The sequence below is a fragment of the Tursiops truncatus genome, chromosome 9 (assembly GCF_011762595.2).
Source record: "Tursiops truncatus isolate mTurTru1 chromosome 9, mTurTru1.mat.Y, whole genome shotgun sequence".
Lineage (NCBI taxonomy): Eukaryota > Metazoa > Chordata > Mammalia > Artiodactyla > Delphinidae > Tursiops > Tursiops truncatus.
In genome coordinates, this window is record NC_047042.1 from 50,754,138 (window position 1) to 50,774,834 (window position 20,697).

Consider the following 20,697-nt stretch of genomic DNA (forward strand, 5'->3'; position numbering starts at 1 on the left):
CAAAATAACTATAACCCACTAATCCTCATGGGAGGTTGTAGGCATAATCAAAAGATAATTTAGAAATCCAAAAATGGTATGAAGGGTCAAAGAGAAAAAAGCTAAGTAAAATGTATTATCCATTTTAATAAACTCATACTCCCTGAAGAAATCTGAAAAAAAAATGCTAATAATATTACACAAATTATTAAATTTCTAAAGAGGATTAATGGAATGCAGCTTTGGCAAAATTTAGCTGCATTCTTTTGGTAATGCCTTACATCTGTGATGACTTTATTGTGTGCTTTCTCCCCCTCTCCTCACACTGCACTAGGGCTTCTCAAAATCTAATGCGCACACAGCAGAGTATCTTGTCCAAATGCAGATTCTAATTCAGTAGGTCTAGATTGAGCCTTGGATTCAGGTGATGCTGCTGGTCCTGGGACTATACTTTAAATAACAAGGTTGTAAATACTTCACTGCCCTGACTCTATGGAGCCTGGTTACCTTCCTAGGATTTCCTAGGTCCATGCCGCAAACAATTGTTTCTCAAACAGTGCTTCCTGAAATTCTAGGGCATAGTGGATATTTCTGAGGGGGTAAGGATAGGGTCCAGAAATAGATTCAACAAATATGGCTGGGACACTGTACCACTCTGCTACAGAAGTTTCATTTTTATGGGCTTGGCATACAGGTTTTGTTTGAAGAAAAAACTCCAATGCTTAAAAAGGAAAAAAAAAAAAAAACAAGGCAGAAATAGAGACACAGATGTAGAGAACAAACATATGGACACCAAGGGGGGAAAGCAGGGGCGGGGAGGTGGTGGTGGTAGGATGAATTGGGAGATTGGGATTGACATATATACACTAATATGTATAAAATAGATAACTAATAATGAACCTGCTGTATAAAAAAATAAATTAAAAAAAACAAAAAAAAAAAAACCTGGAAATGATGGTTCTAGACTTTTCCATCTTCTCTTCTCTTCAAGGAAAGCTGAGAATTTACAGTGTGCCAGGCCCATGCAAAGGGATTGCCCAAGGTCACACATTTGAGAAGCAGTGGAGGAGGCAGGGGGGATCCCAGAACTGTCTTATTTTATCTAAGCCTGGGCTATTGCACATGCATCATGCTTCCCTCCTGTCCTGCTTTTATGCTGTGCCTTAGCCTCAAGGGGTCTAGTGCTCTGCTTTCTCTGGTGAGACCTAAATATTATGAAAAACTATTCAGTATTTGGACATACAGAAGCAAGTCTCTGGTGCAAAACACAATAGACAGAGAAAATAAGAGCCCAAGAGATCTCAGAAGACCCTTAACTTTCCTTAGTTGGTTAGTGAGTACAGATGAGTAGTGTAACTCAGATTTGCAAATATAAAGGGGCTGAAAGAATTGAGTCAATTAGTGGCTGGCCCATCTGGACCAACAGAGACCAGAATGTATTTTGATAACTGGAAATGTTGTAGATGAGCAAAATGTGAAGGCATTTTGATTTTCAATTACTTATTATAATATTTATATCCTTTCTCATTAGTCTTCTCTCTTAATACTATTAAGTCGATATAGGCAAATAGAGATTACTGTCTCTTCCTGGGAATACTTTAGTGAAAAGTAGTACATTTAAAGACTAAAATTAAGCTGTCAATTCATTCCATTTCCTGGTACCCCAAAACTGGGGTTGTGGAGGCTTGGCCATTTGATATTACTGCCCACTAGTGTGAGTGGTGAGAATTGTAGGCATAACAAACTGCTAGATCAGGGATCAGCAAACTACAGTCTATGGCCCACAAGCTAAGAATGTTTTTTATATTTTTAAAGAGTTGTACAAAAAAATCAAAGAATGTGTGACAGAGACAGTATATGTCCTCGATAGCCTAAAGTATTTATTGTTTGTCTGTTTATAGAAAAAAGAATGCTGATTCCTGCTCCATTTGATGTGAAACAAAAACACACAAATCTCAGCAAGTAGGATTAGATGGGAGTTTCGTTAACCTTATATACTGCATCTACAAAAAGCCTACAACTAACATCATACTTACTGGTGAAAGTCTGGATGTTTACCCTACCATCTAAGATCAGAAAAAAGCATGAATGTCCACACTCCCTGCTTCTATTCATCATTGTATCAGAAGTTCCTGTCAGTTAAATAAGGTAAGAAAAAAATTAAAGGCACCCAGGTTGTAAAACTGTCTTTATATATTATTCACAGATGACATTATAATCTAAATAGAAAATCCTATGGAATCTACCAAAAAACCACAACAAGTGAGTTTAGCACATTTACAATTCACATGTACATTACATTTACAATATATATATTACACACATATAAAAGTTAATTGTAGGTCAATATATTAGCAACCTGGATATTTAATTAGCAAGTGGAAATTTAATTTTAACATTTTAAATAATATCAAAATGTGAAATACTTAGGGATCCACTTCAAAATATAAAACATAGCAGAAGGAAATTCAAGAAGACCTAAATAAATGGAGAGATATATTGTGTTCATGAAACATAGGAATCAAAATTGTTAAAATGTCAGTTTTACCTAAATCAATGTATAGGTTCAGTGGAATCCAAACAAATTCCAACAAGCTCTTTTGGACAACTTGATAAGCTGATTATGAATTTATATGGAAATGCAAAGGGCCTAGAATAGCCAAAACATTGTTTTAAAAGGACAAAGTTGGATAAATTATACTACCTGTGTAGTAGTATAATTATTAAAAACAAGCACACAAACAAACACCCATGAAGGCAAACCAGGGGAAGTCATGACCTTCACTGAGCTTTACAATTGTGAGGATAAATTGAAATATGTTTATTAGTTCTGATACTGCATTTTAAGACACACACTACAATCATAAAGATGGGTGATATGTCTAGATATAATACCATTTTAGAAACTATTGAAGTAACTAGTAGTATTAAGGAGACCCAATAACTATATTAAAAATATAAAGAGTCATCATAAAAGGAGAGATACATGACTTATTCTGTGTAGCTTCAGAGGGAAGAGCCTGAAGATAAAGGAGGCAGAGGTAGACTTGGGCTCCGAACAAGGGAGAACTTGCTAAAATGAAATGGGGCTGCTTTGTGGGGTGGTGAGTTCACTATGGCTGGAGGTTCAAGCAGATGCTGGAAACTACTTGTCATGTCTGATCTGTTGAAACTAGATCAGTGTTTCTCAAAGTGTAATCTGAGGTCTACCTTGCACAGAGAAGTTGTTAAAAATTTAGATTCTTGGGTCCCATCCCAGATCATAAATTTGAGTTTCTGGGGATGGGATCTGGGAATCTGCACTTTAACAACATCCGCAGATGATTTTTATGTTCATTAAATTTATAAAATGCTCTTTGAGATGACTGACAGGGATCCTTCTGAATTTTGTTCATTTTGTTGGGTCAATATGATAGTCTTCCTATAATTTGCAATTATTTCTGAGTCCCAAACAGCTTCATGGCAAATGAAACTTTGGGAAATGTTAAATAGTGGGATGACTCAATGTGTTGTCATGCATGTGATTATCATGGTAAAGCAAAAAGACTGCATACTGATTGCTGTCTCTAATGCCAGGATTTCAGCAATCTGTGGGACCAGCTGTAGCCCAACACGCAGAAAGAAACACCAAAGGAACGGCCTCACCACAAGAGACATTATGGCCATGACATAGACTGCCTTGGGCTGTTGACCCAGCTTATTTTCAAAGTCACAACTCCTGCTTAGAGAAGTGTGCAAAGGAGATCACCAAGTATAGTTCATGAACTTGGGGTTATATCCATAAAAAGAGTAACATTTAAAATTTTCAAGTTAAAAAAGAAACAGACAATTGCCACCTGAAATACAGTTTCAGGGCAGGAAGAAGCATACCATTTAGCTACATTACACATACAATTACACTCCCTGTAATCATTATTTAAACCATCTCTACTCTCATCATTTCTGGGTATGCAACAGCCACAAAAAGGATAGGTGCTCTCCCACAAAAAATCGGGGACAACTTTGCCACTCAACTCAATTTTATATGCAGTTTAATTAGTAGATGTATACACATTTACCATTATTGCAACTCTGGATGAGTTGGTTCATTTTTTCATTATGATAAAATATTTTTATCTCTGGTAATATTCTGTCTTGAAGTCCACTTTGATATTAATATGGCTTACACATATTCTGCACATGGTATATTTTTTTTCATCCTTTAACTTTCAACTTGTATCTTTATATTTAAAGTACCTCTCCTATAAACAGGATATAGTTGGGTCTTATTTGTTGTTGTTCTTCCCAGTCTGATAATCTCTGCCTTTTAATTGGAGTGTTTAATCCATTCACATTTCATCTAATTATTGATATAATTGGGTTTAAGTCTATTATCTTTCTAGTTATTTTTGCCTCTTCTGTTCTTTGTTTCCTTTTTCCTGTGTTATTTTTTGGATAATCAATGAATTTTTAGTATTTTATTCAATATTCTCCTCTGTTGGCTTTTTTTCCTATACTTTATATCTTTTCTTGGGAATTACAATATACATCCTTAACCTAGCACAGTCTATGTTGAATTAATATTGTACTACTTACAACAGTACAATTCCTTTTATACCCTGGCCCTTTTCTGTGCTATTGTTATCAAATATTTTACTGCTACATCTGTTATAACACTCCACGATAAATTGTTTATAGCTGACTTATAGAGATTTTTTTTAAAAGGGAAAGTAGTATTTTATGATTACCCACATATTTACCATTACTATTACTCATACTTTCTTCTTATAGATCTGAATTTCCAACTTATATCATTTCCCCTTTGAATAACTTTTAGCATTTTAGATTAAAAAGTTTTTTAATTTACACATTTAGAATCTTTAGCACTTTTTTGTAGTCAGTTCTGCAGGTGCAAATGTCCTCAGCTTTTATCTGCCTAAAAATGTCTTTATTTCACTTTAATTTTTAAAGATATTTCCCTAGATATAAAATTCTACATGATGAGTTTTAAAAGATGTCCTTCCATCATCTTCTGGCTTTCACTGCTTCTGAAGTTAGCAGTTATTGTAATCATTGTCCCCTATATTAAATGTGTCTTTCTCCCTGACTGTGCCAAGATTTTTTTTCTTTATCTCTGGTTTTCAGCAGTTTGTCTATGATGTTCCAAGATATGGTTATCTTAGTGTTTATTGTGCTGGAGTTCTTAATATTTATCCACTGGGATTCATTCAACATCTTTGATCCATGGGATGCTAAATTTATTTTTTAATTAACTTTTAAAATATTGAACCATTAAAAGAATATTGAACCGTTATTTCTTGAAGTATTTTTTCTTTCTCTATTATTTCTCCTTCTGGAACTCAATTTACACCTGTATGAGGTCACCTGATACTGACATACATGTTCATTCTCTTCCCAATCTTTTTGGTCTCTGCATTTCAGTTTGGATAATTTCTATTGGTGTGCCTTTAAGTTTCATGATTTAAAAAATATTTTTTCTCTATAAGCTGTTAATTTTCATTTAAGATCTTTTAAAATGTCAGATAATGTATTTTTCAGTTTTAGGATTTCCATTTGGTTCCTTTTCAGTCTTTAATTCTCTCCTGAAATTCCCATGCCATAATTCCAATATCTGGGGCACTTATCAGTCTGTTTTTACTGATTGATTTTTCTCTTGGCTGTGTGTCCCAGTGATAGGTTGGAGAGACTCCGTATCCTGTAATCTTATCCTGAAGAGTGTCAAATTTTGTTCCAGCAAGCAGTCAAATTATTAACAGATCACCATAAACTTTTGTAGGCTTGGTTTTATGCTCTACTGGATCTATTTTCATTTTTCCTTAGTTTTAGAGTAAACCCATTAATTCTGTTATATGGTCTTTACTCTTAAGGTCTCTCTGGTGTTTTGATGGCAAGTCCAAAGAGTTTACCAAGCTCTTCTAACTTGTCAAGACTCAAACTGCAGTTTCCTCTGTGGTTCCAGCAGCAGCAATCTTTCCTCAGCTCTGTCAGCTGCCGAGATGTCATTTTCTCCTTGGGATATTTGGAATCCCACTTGTGCCTGTACTGCTCAGAAGCCAATTATGGTTTTGAACGGAGTTTATGTGCAGAGTCTAAGTCCCCTCCTTTACCATGGCTTCCTCCTTTCTGGGCTCCACACCCTCCATTTCCAACCATTCTATTTATCCCACACTCTTTCTTCTGACCCTTCAGGCAAAAAAGACAGTAGGGTTTTTGTGGCTTAAGCTCTAGCACCCTGTGTAGCGTGCAGCCTGGGAATCTCCTCAGAGGACAAACTCCCTTCTTTCATGGGCCAAATGCTTCCCTGTTTCTGCCTACTTCTGGTCACTGTTCAGTGCCTTCCAACAGCTCTTTTTTATATTTTGTCTAGTATCTGCAGAAGCATTAATCCAATAAAAAGCTATTCTTCCACTGCAGGAATTGAAACCCCAGTATGAGTTTGGATGTCAATTATCCTAATTCCTTCACAGTATTTTTCTAGGGACCATTTCCTACTGCTGGTTCAGGGATTACCACCTAATGGTTTATGAAACTGCTCCAAACTCCTTATAACTTTCAAACCAATTATTTTCTGCTATAAATGGCCAATCCAATTACAGGTTTATTACTTTAAGAATTTTCTCTTTTAACTTTAAAGGAATTTTTTTGTGTAACAAAACTCAGAGGATATGTCTAAAACAAAACTCAGAGGATATGTCTAAAACAAACCTCCAACAAACCCAATGTAACTATCTTTAGGCACAATAGCTCCTTCTTATTTATAATTTACCACTGATTTTTCTTTTTTTCCAAGAATATTCTCCTCCAGCTTCCTCCTCTACCTCTTCTTCTTCCCTATCTTCAAATTCTCAGATCGGACATTCCTCCTTTGAAAACTTCCCCGATCTTCTCCTCTTCCACAATAGCGTTGCCTAGTTTTATCATTGCAGTTTCCACATTGTTTTAATAAATGTAAATTTAAGGCTGTGCTGGCATCCCACAAGTTTTTCTAGGTAGTGATTTGTGGTCGTTCAGTTCTAAATATCTCATAAGTTCCATTATTATTTCTTCTCTTATTCATGAATATTTATAAGATGATTTTCATTTCCAAATATATGGGGTATTTTTTTGGGGGGGGCGTTTTGTTGTTGATGTTTGATATAATTGCATTGTAGAAAGAGAATGTGGTCAGTGTTCTCGATTCTTTGGTATTTCTTAGGACTTCTTTTGTGGTCAGTATTTTCAATGTGTACTTGAAAACAATGTGAATTCTCTATGTGAGGAATACAGGCTTCTTCTATACAGGTCTCCTTTAAGGCTGGCCAGTTACTTGTGTTGTTCAAAATGTTTATATCTTTATCAATTTTTACTGCTTATGATCAGTTTATGAAAGAGACATGCAAAAATATTTCCCATTAAGAGAGATTTGTCAAATTTATTTTCTAAGCCAGGACCCTGTTTTGCTCAGAACATACAGATTCAGCATTGCTATTGCTTCCCTGTGAACTGCTCTTCAATGATCATATCATGACTTTATTCCAAATGATGCTTCTTCTGCCTTAGTATTGCTTCTCTAGCAAAATTATTCTTTAACTGTTTTATCTTTTCTCATGCCTTTCAATCTTTAAGCATCATTATGTTTTAGGTACAACTCTTGTAAACAGCACATAATGGATTGTGTTTCTTAAAAATGATCTGATCTCTACTTTTGAACAAACCAGTTTAATCTGTCTACATTTCCTGAGATTACTAATATATCTAGACTTTTTCTACTATGTTTTGTTTTTTCTTAGCATATATATATATATATATTTTTTCTTCCTGTTTCTTATTAGATCACTCTAGAATTCTTTAATCATTTCTTTTGCATGTTCTTTTTTTTTTTTACATCTTTATTGGAGTATAATTGCTTTACAATGGTGTGTTAGTTTCTGCTTTACAACAAAATGAATCAGTTATATATATACATATGTTTCCATATCTCTTCCCTCTTGTGTCTCCCTCCCTCCCACCCTCCCTATCCCACCCCTCTAGGTGATCACAAAGCACCGAGCTGATCTCCCTGTGCTATGCAGCTGCTTCCCACTAGCTATCTACCTTACGTTTGGTAGTGTATATATGTCCATGCCTCTCTCTCACTTTGTCACAGCTTACCCTTCCCCCTCCCCATATCCTCAAGTCCATTCTCTAGTAGGTCTGTGTCTTTATTCCTGTCTTACCCCTAGGCTCTTCATGACATTTTTTTTTCTTAAATTCCATATATATGTGTTTGCATATGGTATTTGTCTCTCTCTTTCTGACTTCCTTCACTCTGTATGACAGACTCTAGGTCTATCCACCTCATTACAAATAGCTCAATTTCATTTCTTTTTATGGCTGAGTAATATTCCATTGTATATATGTGCCACATCTTCTTTATCCATTTATCTGATGATGGACACTTAGGTTGTTTCCATCTCCGGGCTATTGTAAATAGAGCTGCAATGAACATTTTGGTACATGACTCTTTTTGAATTACGGTTTTCTCAGGGTATATGCCCAGTAGTGGGATTGCTGGGTCATACGGTAGTTCTATTTGTAGTGTTTTAAGGAACCTGCATACTGTTCTCCACAGTGGCTGTATCAATTTACATTCCCACCAACAGTGCAAGAGGGTTCCCTTTTCTCCACACCCTCTCCAGCATTTATTGTTTCGAGATTTTTTGATGATGGCCATTCTGACTGGTGTGAGATGATATCTCATTGTAGTTTTGATTTGCATTTCTCTAATTATTAGTGATGTTGAGCATTCTTTCATGTGTTTGTTGGCAGTCCGTATATCTTCTTTAGAGAAATGTCTATTTAGGTCTTCTGCCCATTTTTGGACTGGGTTTTTTGTTTTTTTGTTATTAAGCTGCATGAGGTCCTTATAAATTTTTGGAGATTAATCCTTTGCATGTTCTTGTTTTGAAATTACACATTTTCCCTTATTCTTTGAGCATTACTCTTAAATTTTAAAAGGCATACTTGCTGAAAGTCTAAATTAAGCCTATCTCTATCTTCCTCCTGAATAATACAATGAACTTGGAGTTTATAATTTCAGCCTCTCCCACTCCCTTGGTCCATGTCATTGTCATCTAGCATTTTAGTTTCTTGTTGTTTAAACAATGCCCTAATTGATTTTTTTAAGACAATGCTTCTTTAAATTTACAACCATGTTCACAATGTTTTTTTGCTCATGATTCCATCTTACATTTTTACTCTGCACTTAAAGTTCCTGTTTCTTGGATAATATTTATTGATAGTTATTTTGACAAGGGTCTAAAGTTGGTAAACTCTCTCAATCTTTGTTTTTTGTTTTTTTCCCAAAGTGCCTTTATTTCACCCCACACTTGAATAATAATCAAGCTTGATATATTATTCTAAGTTAATATTTATTTTTCCTCAGCATTTTAAAGATATTATTCTGTTATTCGGTGGCATCTATTATTGCTAATGGGGAGTCTATTGTCAACTTAATTTGAAGTTCTTATATAAATAATCACATATTATTTTATGTAGAGTTCATATTCCTTTATCCTACAAATCCCTGAAACGCTGCTTCTTAACCTTATTTTTGGAGAGGGTGGGTTTTTCCGAGTTCTGTGAGAATCTGATGACAGAAGTCACCCCCCACATTCCTCTCCATATAAAATCAGAATGTTCAGGAACCCCTTGAAGTCCATCTTTGAATCCTGTTGTGAATCTATGCTTAGAATCATCCTAAAACAAAAGGGTACATACTCAATAAACATGTTTGTTAAAATAATTAATTGATGGATGCAAGTCTGGATGGAGGTCTGGATGACTGAACCCAATGAATTCTGGGTAATCCTGGGTAAATGCCACTATTTCAGACATTTTTGTTTGTAACTCCTGTTAACGTTACTGAGAAGGATTATTTCTTATTCTGTTAACGCAATAAATTTGAATAGCAAATTTGAATAGCAAAATGGAACTGATACCACTTCTTGGAGATACATTTCTATTTAAAGTGATGATTTGAGTATTAATAATAATACCCTGTAGAAAAGACAGCAAATGTTTGCTTTTTAAAGTTTCTAAAACATTTCCTTATATATTCTTTTTTAATTCATTTCATCAGATAAACCTAGTGAGTCAGAATAAACCTAGTGAGTTAAGAATTGTTGCCTTCAATTTTTTGTAGCTGAGGAAAACAAAGCCATGAGAGGATTTGAGTGATTTGCTTAAAGTTACACAACCAGATAACTGGACTCAACTCAGATTTTCATTCTGTTCTCTCTGATTTCTCTTTGTCTGCTCCTCACTTCTCATCCTTCATTCCCCTAACATCAGAAGGGCCAGATATCTGTGTGAAGTATACATGTACTGGCAGCATGGGCAGCCAGGTGAGAGGGAGGGCATCCCCAAGTCTCCAGAGTGGCCTTCAGACCTGAGCGGCCCTTGAGCACACGCTACGTGGACTAAAGAGAAAAGGAAGAAAGGCCTGGGGTGATTCACTAGGACCATGTCACATACTACAGAAGATGACAGAGTGGGTGATAAACATCCATGGAGTCTTCTCCTATCTACCAAATGACCTTGAACGTGACTGCTTCCTCCACCAGGCTTCTTTCTCCAACCCTATCCTTTCCTCACAAGGCCATATTTCTGGAACACTTTCCATTAGCCCTACCATTCACTCTTCTTCCTCACTCCACACCATCCTTTAAGCTTTAGCAAGCATCAGTTAGAATTCTTTACAACATTCATCCCAACTTCCATCTAGTGCCGGTGGGGGTGAAAACTGGCACAGCTGTTTGGGGAAACTGTTAGGCAGCATCTACTAAAGCTGAAGTTACACACACCATACAGCCCAGCAATTCTGCTCCTAGGTATAGACCCAGGTGCATGGATATGTTTACCAAGTGATGTACTCAATATTTATAGCAGCTTTATTCATAGTATCCCCAAACCAGAAACTATCCAAAGACCTATTAACAGTAGAATGATAAATTGTAGTGTTCACACAATGAGATACTATACAGCAATGAGAATTGAACAAATTGCAACAATATAGATAAATTTTACAAACATGGTATTATATGAAAGCAGCTAGGCACAAAACGGTATACGTTGTATGGTTTCATTTAAATTTAGTGCAAAACAGGTACAATTAATCTCTGTTGATAGAAGTGAGGATAGTACCCACCCTTGGAGGGAGTAGAAATTGGAAGGACAAAGGAGGCTTCTGTGGTCCTGGTGAAGTTCCATTTCTTGCTTTGGGGGCTGGTTACATGACAGTGCTCATTTGTAAACTGGACAGTTATGATATGTGCAAGTTTTCTCTATGTACCTTTTATATCCAGTAAGTTAAAATATTTATCCACATTGGACATTTAAATATACATGCCCAAGACTTAGATATACCACACAAATGTACGTACTAGTTATGTGCTTGTCCACTATGGATGAATTTGATTTAATCCATTCCCTTAAAAAAAGAATCAAAGTGAGTGACTAGCTGGACTAGTCACTCACTTTGCTGGGGCTTTTAACTTGCTCATTTCATGAGATATTATGTTAGTGGCCTCCCACCAAACCACACTGAGAACAGTAAAGGAACCATGTATATACAATAGCCAGCCCTGATGAAACAGCAATTACACATCAGCAGCTGTGTGCTTCTGTTCATGTTAGATAATTAGCCAGAAAATTGTTTGCATAATTATTTTTTGGAGCATTTGGTGATTTAACCGTTTAACTCTGAAGGCTTATCCAAAAGTCATTAAACCGTTTAAAGAAGTAGAGATCACAGTTGGTGCTGCTTCAGCAAACATAACAAAACCCAAATGGCTTCAGAATTCCATGGATCTCTTCTGTGTAACCGATCATTGCAGCTGGCAGGTCTGAGCTGGCTTTTGCTTTTTAAATTTTATTATTTTCTCTCTACTCTAAAGGACATGTGTGTCAACTCTTTTAAAAAGATATACAACCAAATGAGTTCTTGGACCTGCCACTGTTCTTTCTGATTAGATGAAAGTCTACATGAATCAATGCCCTGGTTATTAAATCCATGTGGCTCATTCCCTGTTTGTGAATAGGAAACACGGAGAAAGAGAAATTAAGAGAGGTTGCAAAAGGAGGCACAAATAGGAAGGAAAAATTGACTTTGGAGATTGGTTTGAAAAATGCTTTTGGCCCACCAAAAGTATAGCCAATATTATAACGTCACAACAACGACACTGCAGTTTAAGAGATGAAGCTTCAACAAGAAATATTTTCTATTTCTTTTTGTTTGTTTGTTTGGCTTAGCTGAAGGACTTGATTCTGTGTACCTGGCAAGATGCTGAATTAAGTCATTGATGGAGGAGGCATCTTACCTCATTATAACATTAAGCTTGGGGTCCAAATACTTGTATTCAGGTCCTAACTAGTTCTTCTTATAAGTATAACCTCTCAAAGCCTCAGTCCTTGCTTCCAAAATGGGAATACTAGAGGTATTTAGAGTTCAGATAGGAATCAAATTGCATATGCACACGTCTCAACTCTGCCCTTACCAGCTCTACGATCTTGGGCTTGTCATCATTTAACCTCTCTGCATTTCTGGCTAATTTTACCAGAGCCCTGTCTCATCTGGTGCTTGAGGATCAGATGAGTTAATGCATGTATGGGAACTACTTAGAGTTGCCAAGCACAGAATAAGCACTTAATAAGTGAATTCTATTGTTATTTTTACTTCTGACTGTTATTTGGGAGAATAAAATAACATTGTGTATATGAAAGTGCTACTAAAACTGTAAATCCTAGAGAAGATGATTCCCATAATCCTGTCACTTCCTAAGAATAACCCATTCATGATTCTCCAGGGAACAAGTCAGAAGAAATTCTAAATCAAAATTTACTAAGCAAAGTTCACGTTAGTGCTCCCTAGGGAAGGAAACCCAACTGCATAGCTGCCATCAATTAAGTCTTCTCAGAGAGCCCACTGCAGGCACAGCTCTTCTGAAAGATAGTGACTGAATAGTTAAGTCCAGGAAAAGAACGAAAGATGGGCAAATATTGCTCAAGAAACAGCGTCTGTCATTTTTAAAACTGCCCCTTGGGAGTCAGTGCTATTGGGTATTGGGTTTCTTTTTGGGGTGATGTAAATATTCTAAATTTGATTGTGGTTATAGTTGTGCAACTCTGCGAATATACTAATACCATCAAATTGTATAGTTTAAATGGGCAAACGGTATGGTATGTGAACTATATCTCAATTTTAAAAACTACCGGGGCTTCCCTGGTGGTGCAGTGGTTGAGAATCTGCCTGCTAATGCACGGGACAAGGGTTCGAGCCCTGGTCTGGGAAGATCCCACATGCCGCGGAGCAACTGGGCCCGTGAGCCACAACTACTGAGCCTGTGCGTCTGGAGCCTGTGCTCCGCAACAAGAGAGGCCACGATAGTGAGAGGCCCGTGCACAGCAGTGAAGAGTGGCCCCCGCTTGCCACAACTAGAGAAAGCCCTCGCACAGAAACGAAGACCCAACACAGCAAAAATAAATTAATTAATTAATAAACTCCTATCCCCAACATCTTCTAAAAAAAAACCCAAAAAACTACCTATTGTACTTCAATTCATATCATAGATTTCTTTTTTTTTTTTTTTTTTTTTTTTTTTGCGGTACGCGGGCCTCTCACTGCTGTGGCCTCTCCCACCGTGGAGCACAGGCTCCAGACACGCAGGCCCAGTGGCCATGGCTCACGGGCCCAGCTGCTCCGCGGCATGTGGGATTCTCCCGGACCGGGGCACGAACCCACGTCCCCTGCATCCGCAGGCGGACTCTCAACCACTGCGCCACCAGGGAAGCCCCATATCATGGATTTCTTAAAAAAGAAAGAAAGATAGGGGGAGGGGAGCAAGAAAGGGAAAAGAAAGAAAGAAAGAAAGAGAGAGAGAGAGATGGAGGGAGGGAGGGAGGAAGGAAGGAAGAAAGAAAGAAAGGAAGGAAGGAAGGAAAAAGGAAGGAAGAAAAAGAGAAAGAGAGAAAGAAGGAAAGAAAGAAAAAGGAGGGAGGAAGGGAGAGAGGAAAGAAAGAAAGGGAGCGAGAGAAGGAGGGAGGGGGAGGATGGAAGGATGGAAGGATGGAAGGAAGGAAGGAAGCAAGCAAACATCTGGCTTCTTCTGGAGTGGGCTGTGGCTACCAAGGCTGGGCTCAGCAATTCCAGCACTGGCCGTCCAAGAGGCCATGGCAGGTGCTGCAGACTGTAGCACTTAAAATCTTCACTGGACCCTAGGTAGACAGAAAAGAATGACATTTTGTTTCTTTTTAATTTTTTCTCCATTTGTTTCAAAATAAGAAAGCAGGACCTGAAAGGAAAAGGCCAACCCCAAGTTTGTGTCCTGTGTGGGAGTAGAGGGGAAAGGACAGGGAGAACACACCTGGGACTGCGGTGGGAAGATCCCCAAATGGGACAAGGGCTCCTGAGGAGACCTGTTTGCCATGCTTAAGGTACAGCTTCTCTCAAGCTGTTTGCATTTGCATAGGGTCTTTTGAAGAATAAAGAGCCTGAGCTGTCACAGGGTGGTGGGGCCTTCTTCTTGCCCTTCTGAGGTCCCCCAGCTCACGTCACCACTCTAGTCTACCAGTTCAGACATGGGGCTCGGAGCTTAGGGCCCTGCCAGAGGCAAAAGCTAACAATTTCCAGTGTAAACAATAAGAAGCCATCATAAAGAGATCTTTTGTTGAAAAGACAAAAGCTCTGCAAAAAGCCCCCAAAACAAGCCACCAGACTGCAGTCTCACGCATGGGAGTAAGACAGGCATGGGAGATTCTCTGGAGGCTGGCAGGGGGCCAGTTTGTCCCAGCCCCAGCTTGGAGGACTGTTTGAAAGAGTTCTCTCCCAGGGGGAGTGGAAGGAATTGTTAAAAGACAAAGGGACCTTAGAGACACCAGAGAACTCAAGCCTGGTCTCTGGGCATCTGGGCTCTGTCATGGGACAGCCTCGTGTATCTCAAAGTGCACCCTTCTTATATATGCCTTTCTGGGGACATGAACTTTAATTAATAGTACAACTTTGTTATTTTTTTAGCCAAAAGTTACAAAAAGGGGAAAGCTCTAAATTAGTTTAAAGGATAAAACTAGTGAGTTAAAGTTTGAGGAGAAAGACAATGTTTAAATAGTCTCCAGGTATTTTCCTACAAGATTTTTATTAATTACAAAGAGAACAACAATCTCAAATTAGGACGGTAAAATAGGACAAATTGATATCAGGTGCTTCCTGGTATGACCCGTTGAGAAACAGCCATCATATCTCCAAGGATATTCCTGCCAAATGTACATAATCTGAAAATAATTATGAGGAAACATCAGACAAATCCAAATTCAGGGGCATTCCATATAATAAATGGCCTATAGTCTTCAAAATTATCGAGGTCCTGAAAGACAAAGACAGAGGAAGAGTTCAAGATTAAAGGAGACTAAAGAGATGAAAGGCAATGTCTGATTCTGGATTGCACCCTTTTGTCATAGAGTCTATTGTTGTGACAACAGTGAAATTTGAATAAGGTCCAAGGATTAGATAATAGTGTTGTAGCACCGCTAATTTCTTGATTATAATAATTGTACCATGTTTATGTGGGAAAGTGCCCTTATTTTTAGGAAATAAATTGAATATTTAGGGGTAAAGAGGCTTCATATCTGTAACTTGTTCTCAAATGGTTTTAGAAAACAGTAATGATAATTATATATAATTAGAGAGATAATAATTAAAACAACTGTGCTATAAACGTTAACATTTGAGGAGTTTGTGTGAAGGGCATATAAGATCCCTTGCACTATTATTGCAACTCCTTTGTAAGTTTGAAATATTTCAGAATAAATACTTCTCAAATATCATTATATTTTCCAGGAGAAAAAAAATGAAATAAATCCTACATGGCCGATTGAACTGAGTTTTGTCTGTAGACCCCAAAAGGAGGATGCAGATTTGGATAAAGTACTTCTTACAGAGGCTCCACATACCACGCTGTATTCCTGTTGGAGTTTTGGAATTCCAGAGAAGTCTATTCTAGGAGGCTGCTCTGTGGGTTGCTAAACTCATCTCGTCCCCAAAGAGAGCCAAACTGTTTAATGATTAGGAGAATGTGAAACACTCCCTTGACACTCAACATTTGGAAATAATATCTAACGTGATGGAGAGGCTGGGGACCCTGTCCAGAAAAATCATTTCCCATCCTCCTTCTGTGGGAGACATTGAAGGGCTGTTGTTTTGGATTATTAAGATAATGCGATGCAGATGAGAACTTAAATTATAATGCTATAGAATCTTGAAATGTTTTCTCACTGTATCTCAGCTACCTCCTCCTCCTTCTTGTCCAACTTCCTTTTTATCTGTTTTATGTTTCTGAGTTCATTAGCTATCATCCCAAGACACTGTGGGAAGAACCTTAGGACTTTGTGATGCATCATTTGCCAAACACTTTTAGGAACTTCAGTATAACATTCCCCCTTCCCCAGCCCCACCCCGAGCTGCCCTTGCCCTCTGCAAGCTTTACTTTTAACTGGTGAAAAGAATAGAAGGGGAGAGGAGGGAAGAGACCTAACAAGTGATTTACACCAATATCTCATTTAATTTTCACACAGTCTTGGAAGGTAGGTAGAAACACCATTGACAGACGGAGACCAAGGCTCAGAGAGGTGAAAAAGAGGCTAAAGCCACACAAATTATAAGGAACAGAGCAGGGATTCAACAGCCAGGTTTGTTTAACCCTGAGGCCTGTGATGTTTTCCACCTCACCATTTAATACAAATGAAATCTGATTTGTTCATTTCTCTTTAAAAATAGCAGTTCTTCGAATTGTGGGAATGAGTATATATATATTTTTTAAAAGCGTAGAAAACACAGAAAAGCACAGTATGAAATCCATTTGGAGGTCAAGGCTAATTAAAAATAGCACCACAATTATCAGTATTAACAAACCCAATCTGATATTCAGTATCTTGGCTCTTTTAAGTAAATCAAGTTTCAGAAAAAAATACATTTTAGATAATTCAGGCTGGAACTCTCCTTTTTAGGTATGGGATCTCCTCCATTTGGCAGGGATATGAAAACATCCACTTTCTGAACTAAAAGAGAAGTTGGACTACATGATCTGAAACATTCCTCTTAAATCAAAGATTTGAGGGCCTGTGTTTCTGTAGATTTGTTTCTCCTGTGCTGCTAATCACTAACCTGCATTTCTGAACCGAACACTCAGTTCTTCTGTATCCAAGAAGGCAGTGATGGAAACTTGTACCCAGTGATGAAAGGAAATTTTAAATATGACACCAATCCATCAGTCCTTTCCAGATGTCTCGTCTAAACAACATACATAGTGCTTAAGAAAATGAGCTTCAGAGTCAGACAGTCCCAATCCTGGGATCCAGTTTGAGTTCTACTACTTTCTAGCTGTGGCACATTATTAAATCTCTCTAGGCCTCCTTCCCTCTTCCATAAAATGGAGGTAATTATAAAGAAAAATGGAAGATAATTCAAGGAGACAGTATATGTACGGGCTTTGTATAGTTTCTGACACATAGGAAATGCATAATGAATAGTTCCTATTATCAATAAATGCTGGGATTAATGTGGGTAGATAGCATCCCAGAGTGAAATAAGAGTAGGTTCTGGAGTAAGACAGGAACAGGTCACACTCTGGCATGGTTTTTGTACTTACAAGCTATGTGGTCTTGGGCAAGTAACAAACTCTATATGCTTCCGTTTCCTCAAATTTAAGATATGGTAATAGTGATTCAAATCCAGGTCTGTTTGACTCACAAGTTTATGCTCTCAGCTACTACGCTGCAGTGGTGAAAACCACATCTGCAGGGTTGATATTCATATAGCACTGTAGCCATGCTCTTATTCACCATCAGCAGCAGCCGGTGGTCTAGGACGGTATTGAAAGGTGGAGCTAGGCCTGTCTGTAAAGGTGACTGGCGTTGAACAAACTGGTAGAGACATAGCAGTAGCATGGCCCTGGTAGCAGAGTATGACTGGCCATGTCACAACCACTCCAACTCAGATTCTCCATCCATTTAATGGAGAAAATGATGGAGGAGAGTTGTATCCTAGGTTGGTTTCTGTGTCTCCTCCCCTGAAGGAGAAATGACCGTGAAAAGTATAAGAGTCTCTTGTAGCCTTCGAATTCTCAAATTGAGTAACTAGTAAAGTTATTAGGAAACTAGGTTCTGATTTTAGGAAACCCTGGTTCTGAGCCACTTAACCTCTCCTACTGTGTTTTGTCATCTGCCAAATCGTGATAATACAACCTACATCCTCCACTCCTGGCAGGGACCACTTACTCCTCTGTATCCTGAATGCCTAGGACAGTGCCTGACCCTAGGATGAGGATGTTGGTCTGTGTTGGTTGAATGCTGAAGAAATGGGGAGGGGGAAGTCCCTGCCAATGCATTTGCCCTCTTACCATTAATCAAAAACAATGAGCAGAGGCCACTCACCAGCTCTATTCTTGCAGCTCCTCGCAGAGGAAAGCTCTTTGAGAGTGGAGAATGCCGAGGGTGTCCCCAGGTTCTTAGGTATAGAGGAAACTGACCTGCAAAGTTTAAAAATGATGTAAAAACCCAGCACCTCTGAATTGCCCATGAGAGGGCCAGTTTAGCCCCCCTCCAGTGCTCACCAGACTGGAATGTGATACCCAGGAGGGGGTGTTTAGCTGGACTGTGTAGGCAAAGTCCAGCCCCCTTAAGTGTTTCTCCATGCTGCCCACCAGCCACCCACTGGGGATATTTTTTAGCATCAGGGCAACTGTAGCCTCTGTTTTGTGTTTCCATATCATATTTTCTCTTCCTCCCCAGTTCATATCATCATCACACACACACACACACACACACCCTCACTATTTTCAGCCAAGGGGTAGAGAGCTAGTTAATAAGCAAATGTTACTAGAGATTGGGAGCACATTAAAGCCATTTCAGGCCAGATTCTCCTACCAATTCTCTGGGACTGGGGGATTCAGAAGCAGGTAGTTGGAGTATGTTTATGCCTGGGGGTGGAGGGTGGTTTGTCAGGGAGAAGGCTGAGACAAAGATCTGGAACAAGGAGCAGGCCTAGAATACACCACTGTGGGAGGATCGGGGGAAGGGGAACATCTTCAAAGTCATATTTCTTCTACCCGACCCGGCCCTCAGCTGCCCTCCAGATATTTGCAGTAGGATCCAGACAGTCATCCCCCAAATTGGACTCAAATAGAAAAGACACTGAAAATAAAGTCAATGTGAGTGACAGCATTTCTTGGGCAAAATCTCCCACACCAGATGAGAGGATATGTGTCCTCGTTAGCCAAGGCCAAACAGTTCTCAGAACTGCATGGACTCGAGGCTTGGGTGCTGCTGTGGAGGGACAGTTCTCAAGGTCTGAGCCCACCAGTGTATCTGCAACTCCGTGTATGACCTGGAGACAACCCGGAAGGAGGCGAAGCCCAACAGGGCGCCTTCTGCTGGCTGGACATCACACTCCCAATACCATGCAGTAGCATCAGGACTGGAAGGGTAGGGAAAAGCAAAATTGATGAGGAGAAAAATACGTTTCTCGTTGTAAGAAAAAAAGACTTTCTGTTGAAGTGCTCTTAGGATGTCAGCAATCTTGTTATCGATTTCCCGTGGCAGAGCTCTGGGTCATAATGCTTTCGTTTCTAATGTGGCTTCACAGTCCTCTCAGACCACCTTCATCTGGGTGGGTGGCAGTGCCATCTTAACCTTGATTTCCTAATGGCATATTTCCTCTTCTTGCTCTTGTATGAAATGACGGTTTTCTCTTTGGCTGGGTTTCCAAGGATCCAGAAATGCTGCTGTCTGACTTCTTGAACTAACGAGTTCACTGTTGGGACAGTACAAGTAAAGACGAGTGCTTGGGACATCTTGGCTTACTTTCGAAGGGCCGTGTTTATGCGAGTGCCTTAAACAGTGATCAGAGGAAGAGAGCAGAGAGTTATAAAAGGAACTATGTGTAGTCACTGGGGTGGAGAGATGGGAAAAGCTTAACAGATCTCACTGAGGGGTCCCTAAACAACATAACTAAGCTTCAGATGCACGAAGCCACTTAAATAAATTGATGTTTTAAAGCCACTTAAATAAGTTGATGTTTTAAAGCCAAACAGAAGTGTTTGAATGAGGAGGTGCTGTACCTGACTTGCAGAAATGACTTTCAAGATCCCAAAGATGGGGAGGGTGGGAATTGCTCTTTTTAAGACTTTAGAAATTTTCATCTTGCTGTTCTTGTAAAGGGAAAACAAGTCTGTCCTTGGGAGAATTTGTAAGATAGGCTTCTCTTTAAAAAAATGCTCTGAAAACAGTTAAGTGCCACAAAACTTTCAAAGAACTAAGATCAACTTGGTGTTTGACAAAGCTAATATAAGAATGGTAATCAATCCCTTGGCAATGGAAATTTTAAATTTAAAATAAGCTTCAACAAAGCCTTTGAACCTTCAAACACTTTATCCTTAAGAAATTAATGGGTCACTGAAGAAGTCACATTTCCTTTTCTGTTTCTGTAATATATACTTCAATTACATTAATCAACAATGCAGCAAAATTACTGACATCAACCAACTTCCAAGTTGCATTTCCAAATGCTTCTTTTCTTCAGCAGAGATTTAGCATTTGAAGATAGCTAACTGAGGTTTATATAAGCATGAATAAATATTTGGTGAAGCTGGATTTTCCCATCCTGTTGTCACCCTTTGCTCACCCCAGAATGGTTTCCCATCCTTTTTTTCC

General features: G+C 38.5%; 1 protein-coding gene across 2 annotated transcripts in view; it reads left to right on the forward strand.

The window, feature by feature from the left end:
- Positions 1-20,697, forward strand: part of MTERF1 (mitochondrial transcription termination factor 1) — a 603,361-nt gene that overhangs the window by 395,770 nt on the left and 186,894 nt on the right. For both annotated transcript variants that reach the window (XR_012333983.1, XR_012333984.1), the window contains one exon: positions 1,881-2,127. The gene's annotated coding sequence lies outside the window, so the exon portion shown is untranslated. The remainder of the gene's footprint in view (positions 1-1,880; positions 2,128-20,697) is intronic.